Consider the following 7,315-nt stretch of genomic DNA (forward strand, 5'->3'; position numbering starts at 1 on the left):
TCTTGAGGACCTTATGTTGTGTGAAGCAAGCCAGGCACTGAAGGGCAACTATTGCATAACATCACTGATATGAATTAAACAATTTGAGTAGACTCACAGAGCTAGAGTTTGGAAGATAAGCTTACAGGAAATAGGAATAAGAAGGTTATGGATCCAAAGCCCTTATTGGCAAAAGCTATGATACGGTGGAAGTGTGTAATTGTACAGTGCAGGTGTATGACAGTGGCATAACGATACTCTTGGGTTGGGCAGTGCTGGTTTGTCAGGGGAGTGGGGAGGGGGGGTTGGACTGTCCGTGGAATTGGGAGGGAGAGTTGGGGGAGGGAGTGGGTGAACACTGGGAATTGGCAGCTACATAGTTGAAACTACAATGCTGTGAATACTCAGTTGAAAATATCGCAAGTGAGGATTGCTGGTTTGGGGTGTTGGATGTGGGGGTGGTCTGGACAGTGCGCCCCTGGGACAGGTTTTTAGGGAGTGTGTCAGGGTTCATCTTACCATAGTGTGCTATATCAGTGGGTGGAGAACCACACAATGAGTGGCAAGATTGTGGACTCCCATCCTGGGGAGGCCTGCTATATTCCCAAGTAGAGGGACAATAGTTCTGGACAATGTGGACAGTGCCTAATAGGGGAGGACAGACCAGTGTGTCAAGCCCTCAGTGATGTTGCAAGTAACTACGAATCTTGTCTTTCAAGTGAAGCCTGGCGGTTACCATGGGCTCTGAGGGGAGAGGGAAGGAATAGAAGAGATGGAAAATGGGCCATTTTGGGGGCAATGAAAGTGTCCTATATGATCTTGCTATGATGGATACAGGACATGATGTTAAATTCATCAAAATTTATAAGAGTGATGGTCTAAAATATACACCATAATGTAAATTATTGATCATGTTTGGTAGTTATGTTTCAATATTTGTAGATCAGTTTTAAGAAGCATATAAAATGTTTGTATATTTGTAGATCAGTTGTAAAAACATACGAAATGTTACCAACAGGGTAAGGGAGAGAAGAGGGAAGATGTTGGGGATATGGGAGGCCCCTGAATTTTCTGTAACCTAAAACTTTTTTGAATATAAAATGGAAAAAAATGACATTGGAGGAATAAATGGAACAAAATGTCACTGTACATATATGACAACAGATCTTACAGTGATGAAAGGCAAAATGTCAAAACAAGTTATACTATTTTTTCATTAGTTTATATTATCCCAAATTTTTAAAAAAATTTCTTTTGAATTTTATTTCATATTTTTAAAACTATCATTATTTCATTTTCTTACTAATTGTATTTGGCTAATTTATTGTCTTTGTTTTTTTATTTGTTTATTGACGTATATCATTCATATGTGAACACACATAAACAATAACCATATAGTAAAGATTGTGAACTTACAAAATAAACATACATAGCATCACACAGGGGTCTCATGCATCACTCCTCCACCAACTCTTTGCATTGGTGTCAAACATTTGTTACAAACTATGCAAGAGCATTGTCAAAATATTACTACCAACTGAATTCCTTATCTTACATTTGGTGTATTTTTCCCCCTACCAATACTATTTTTTTTAAATACATTTTTGTTACAGATATTGTGAGCTTGCAAAACAACCATACAGAGGTGTAGATTTCCTATACAGCTCCAGACCCTGATAGAATATTTGTTACAGATTATGAGATAATATCATCAGACATTATCACTAATCATGGTCTATAGTATACATTTGGCACACTTTTTCCATACACCTCCATTATAAACACAGTATAGCTTTGGCATTGATGCAAGAATATTATAGTATTGCTGTTAACCACAATCTATAGGTCACACTAATTGTTTCCCCATGCTTCTCCATATTCCCATCACCCTGCGATAGTGATGCACATTTGCTCCAGCTCATGGAAGGACTCTCTTGCATTTGTACACTTAACCACAATTCTCTACCACCTCTGGGTTCACTGTGTTATCCAGTCCCTAGATTATTATTTAGCTTTCTTTCTTATTGACATTTATTTTCCCAGACTACCTTTTTCAGCCACAATCCCATTTATAAATCAGTTGCTACTCACTATAGTGTGTTACTCTATCAACTCTATCCATCTCCACACCTTTACAGTCCAGGTAATTAAAACTACATACATTAAGCATCCATAGTTCTTCTCAACCCTCCTCTTATCTCCTTATAACCTATACCCTAGATTTTAATTTCATCTGTTTATTATTTGTATTTAGGTCATATTAATGAGACCATGCAATATTTGTCCTTTTGTGTCTTGCTTACTTCACTAGTACAATATCTTCAAGACTCACCCATGTTATCACATATGTCCCAAATTCATTTCTTCTTATTGTAGCATAGTATTCCATCATACATATATACCACATTTTGTTTATCCATTCATTGGTGGATGGGCACTTGGGTTGTTTCCATCTTTGGCAATTGTGAACAATGCCACTATGAACATTGGTGTGCAGATATCTCTTCATGTCATAGTTTTTAACTCTTCTGGATATATTCCTAGTAGAGGAATTGCTGGATCATATGGCAGTTCTATATTTAACTTCCTGAGGAACTGCCAAACTGTCTTCCACAGAGGCTGCACCATTTTCCATTACCACCAACAGTGAAGGAGTGTTCCTTTCTTCTACATCCTCTCCAGCACTTACTGTTGTCTGTTTTTTAAATAATGGCCATTCTATGCAGTGTTAGATGATATCTCATTGTTGTTTTAATTTGTATTTCCCTAATAGCTAGTGATATGGAGCATTTTTTCATGTGCTTTTTGGTCATTTGTATTTCCTCTTTGGAAAAATGTCTGTTTAAATATTTTGCCCATTTTTAAATTGGATTGGTTGCTCTTTTATTGTTGAGTTGTATGATCTCTTTACATAGAATGGAAATCAAACCATTATCAGATAAGTGGTTTCCAAATATTTTCTCCCATTGACTGGGCTGCCTTTTCACCTTTTTGATGAAGTCCTTTGAATAATAGAAATATTTAAGTTTGAGGAGGTCTCATTTCTCCATGTTTTCTTTCATTGCTCATGCCTTTGATGTAAGGTTTAAGAATCCACCACCTACTACCAGGTCTTGAAGATGCTTCCCTACATTTTCTTCCAGGAGCTTTATTGTACTTCCTTTCATATTTAGGTCTTTGATCCATTTTGAGTTAATTTTGTATATGGTGTGATGGGTCTTCTTTCTTTCTTTTGATTATGGATATACAGTTCTCCCAACACCATTTGTTGAATGAACTGTTCTGCCCCAACTGGGAGGACTTGACAAGCTTGTCAAAATCACTTGGCCATAGATGTGAAGTCTGTTTCTGAATCATCAATTCAGTTCCATTGGTCTATATGTCTATCTTTATGCCAGTCCCATGCTGTTTTTACCTGTAACTAGGTAAAATGATTTAAAGTCTTGAAGTGAGAGTCTTCCAACTTCACTTTTCCTTTTTAAGATATTTCTGTTTATTCAGGACCTCTTACCCTTCCAGATAAATTTAGTAATTGTGCTTTCCATTTGCTGAAAGAATGCTGGTGGAATTTTTGTTGGGATTGTATTGAATCTGTATATCAATTTCGGTAGAATTGACATCTTAATGATATTTAGTCCTCCAATCTATGAGCATGGAATGTTCTTCCAATTATTTAGGTCTTTTTTGAATTATTTTAATAAAGCATTACAGTTTTCTAAATGGTTAAATTTATTCCTAAATATTTGATTCTTTTAGGTGCTATTGTAAATGAAATGTTTTCCCTGGCTTCCTCCTCAGATTGTGCATTATTAGTGTATAGAACCACCACTGATTTTTGTGTATTGATCTTGTATCCTGATATTCTACTGAAATCATTTATTAGCACTAGTACCTTTATTGCAGATTTTTTTTTTGGATTTTCTAGATATACAATCATATCACCTGCAAATAGTGAAAGCTTAAATTCTTTCTTTTCAATTTGGATGCCTTATATATATTTTTTTTTTAATTTTTTATTTTTGTCTGATTGTTCTAGCACTATATTGAACAACATTGGTGACAGTGGGCATTCCTGTTTTGTCCCTGATTTCAGTGGGAAACTTTTAGTCTTTCACCATTGAGTACAATGTTAGCTGTGGGTTTTTCATATTTGGCCATTATTGTGTTGAGAAAGTTTCTTTCAGTTCCTATTTTTTGTAGTATTTTTATCATGAAAGGATGCTTTATTTTGTCAAATGCCTTTTCTGCATCAATTGATAAGAACATGGGATTTTTCATCTTTGATTTTTTAATGTGGTGTCTTATGCTGATTGATTTTCCTTTGTTGAACCATGTTTGCATGCCTGTATAAAACCCACTTGATCATGATGGATAATTCTTTAAATGTGTTGTTGGATTTGATTAGCAAGTATTTTATTGAGGATTTTTGCTTCTGTATTCATTAGAGATATGGGTTGTAATTTTCTTCTTTTTGTAATATCTTTATCTGGCTTTGGTATTAGGGTGACATTGGCTTCATAGAATGAGTTTAGTAGCATTACTTTTGTTCAATTTTTTGGAAGAGTTTGAGTAAGATTGGTATTAAATCCTGGAATGTTTAGTAGAACTCATCTGTGAAAACATCTGATCCTGGACTTTTCATTTTGGGGAGCTGTTTGATTCATTTTGGGGAGCTATTTCTTCTAGCATCAGTGTAGTTTGTTTGTACATTCCTAGGAATTTTTCCATTTCATCTACATTGTCTAGTTTTTTAGCATAAAGTTGTTCATGGTACCCCTTATTATCTCTCTTATTTCTGTGAAGTCAATACTAAGGTTCTTCTTTTCATTTTTAAAATTTCATTTATTTGCAACTTCTCTCTTTTTTTCTAAGTCAGTCTAGCTAAGGGTTATCAATTTTTTTAATCCTCTCAAAGAACCAACTTTTGGTTTTGTTAATTTTCTCTATTGTTTTTTTGTTCTCAATTTTATTTATTTCTGCTTGATCTTTATTATTTCATTCCTTCTACTTGCTTTTGGATTAGCTTGCTGTTCTTGTTCTAGTTCCCCCAGCTATGCAGTTAGGTCATTGATTTTAGCTCTTTCTTCTTTCCTAATGTATGCATTGAGGGCTATAAATTCTCCTCTCAACACTGCCTTCACAGTGTCCCATAGGATGGTATCCTTTGGTCTAAGGTGAGTCATTTGCAGACAACATATAGAATGCTTATATTTTCTTATTCCTTCTGCCAGTCTGTGTCTTTTTATTGGTGAGTTTAATCCATTAACATTCAATGTTATTTCTGTAAAATAAGTTCTTGTTTCATCCACTTTGATTTTTGTGTTTTATCTGTCATTTTATATTTGACACTTTTAGTTACTGTTACTGATACAGTTGTCATTTATAGACTGTCTTCCAGCTCTCTCTCTCTTGTCTTTTATTTTCAGGCTGTAACACTCCCTTTAGTATTTCCTACAAAGGTTGTCTTTTTGTTATAAACTCTCTCAGTTTCTGTTTATCTGTGAATATTTTAATCTCACCTTCATTTTTCTTTAAAGATTTATTTTTTATTTATTTCTCTCCCCTCCACCCCTCTCCCAGTTGTTTGCCATCTGTGTCCATTCACTATGTGTTCTTCTGTGACTGTGTCTATCCTTATCAGCAGCACTGGGAATCTGTGTTTCTTTTCATTGCATCACCTTGCTGTGTCAGGTCTCTGGGTGTGCAGTGCCATTCTTGAGCAGGCTGCACTTTCTTTTGCACTGGACAGCTCTCCTTATGGGGCACACACCTTGTGTGTGGGGCTCCCCTACATGGAGGATACCCCTGCATGGCATGACATTTCTTGCATGCATCAGCACTGCACATGGGCCAGCTCCACATGGGTCAAGGAGACCCAGGGTTTGAACCACGGACCTCCCATGTGGTAGGCAGATGCCCTATTCATTGGGCCAAGTCCACTTCCCTCACCTTCAATTTTAAAAGATAATCTTGCTGGGTATAAAATTCTCAGCTGGCAGTTTTTCTCCTGCAGTATCTTAAATATATCATACCACTGTCTTCTTGCCTCCATGGTTGCTGATAAGAAATCAGCACTTAATCTTATTGGATATCCCTATATGTTATGTGCTGCTTTTCTCTTGCTGCTCTCAGAATTCTCTCTTTGTCTCTTATTAGTATGTGTCTCACAGGTGGTCTATTTGGAGTTACTTGGATGGCAGTACATTGTGCTTCTTGGACATGGATATCTATGTCTTTCAATAGGGTTGGGGAATTTTCCACCATTATTTCTTCAAATATTCCTTCTGCCCCTTTTCCCTCCTCTTCTCCTTCTGGGAAAAAAATATGGAGTGGTTCATGAACTTGTGTGTCATCCTTGTGCAGGGCCCATACTAATTGTTTCTGTGTCATTCCAATTTTAGTATATGTCCTGCCAAAGCAAGCATTATTGGCTTTAGTTCTGAAGAAGTTTTGGATCACAGAAGGTTTACAAATGTGGCAGGGGAAGATCATTGGTGTGGGGTAACAATGATGGGGAATAACTTGGAGGAAACTCACCTGGGCATACATATAGAGCATATAAATGTGTTCAGTTGTTCACAGGGCATTGTCACGGTGCATGTAGGTTCACACAATAACCAAAGGAATATCAAATTGCCATCCTGGAGAACTCTGCCACTTTCTCTAATGGAACACCAAGAATCCCCCAAGTATAGGGACAATGATTAATGAAGGAGGATGGTCGATTGCCAGGCCCTTGAGATTGATGACTGTGCTTATGAATCTTTACTCTTGAAATGGGAACTTAGCCTAGTATTATAGGATGCCTAGGAATTGCCTCCTGGGAGCCTTCTTGCTACTCAAATGTGGCCTCTCTCTAAGCTGTACTCAGCATATAAATACATATACCTTCCCCCCATCATGGGACATGACCCCTGGGGAAGAGTCCCTGGCACCAGAGGACTATTACTAAGCACCAACTAGCAAAGCAAATGGAAAAAGGCCTTGACCAAAAGGGGTAAAATGTAAAGACAAATGAGTTTATATGGGTAAGAGACTTCAAAGTGAGTCAGGAGGTCCTTCCAAAGACACTTATGTATATCTCTTCAGGATCTCATTGATTGCCAAAGAAGATACTATCCTAAATAGTGGGACTCTGAGGTCTCTGGGGATATTCAGACACTATAGTTAGGGTAAATAGCTCAGGAGTTAGGTGCCTTGCCATTGGGAACTACTTTGGAATTTATGCTCCCCAGATAACAAAGTTGGATTCAATTGTTGTTTCCCTACACATGGCTGTTCTGTTCTTCATTTTGAAACTATAATTAGTTCTAGAGCTGGTAGTTGTACATCCAAG

General features: G+C 36.9%; 1 non-coding gene across 1 annotated transcript; it reads right to left on the reverse strand.

The window, feature by feature from the left end:
- Nucleotides 1-6,297: 6,297 nt before the first annotated feature.
- Nucleotides 6,298-6,402, reverse strand: LOC111764034 (U6 spliceosomal RNA). The gene has a single exon (XR_002796748.1). It is a non-coding gene; the product is annotated as a U6 spliceosomal RNA (small nuclear RNA).
- Between the last annotated feature and the right edge of the window lie 913 nt (nucleotides 6,403-7,315).

This window comes from Dasypus novemcinctus, chromosome 8, assembly GCF_030445035.2.
Source record: "Dasypus novemcinctus isolate mDasNov1 chromosome 8, mDasNov1.1.hap2, whole genome shotgun sequence".
NCBI lineage: Eukaryota > Metazoa > Chordata > Mammalia > Cingulata > Dasypodidae > Dasypus > Dasypus novemcinctus.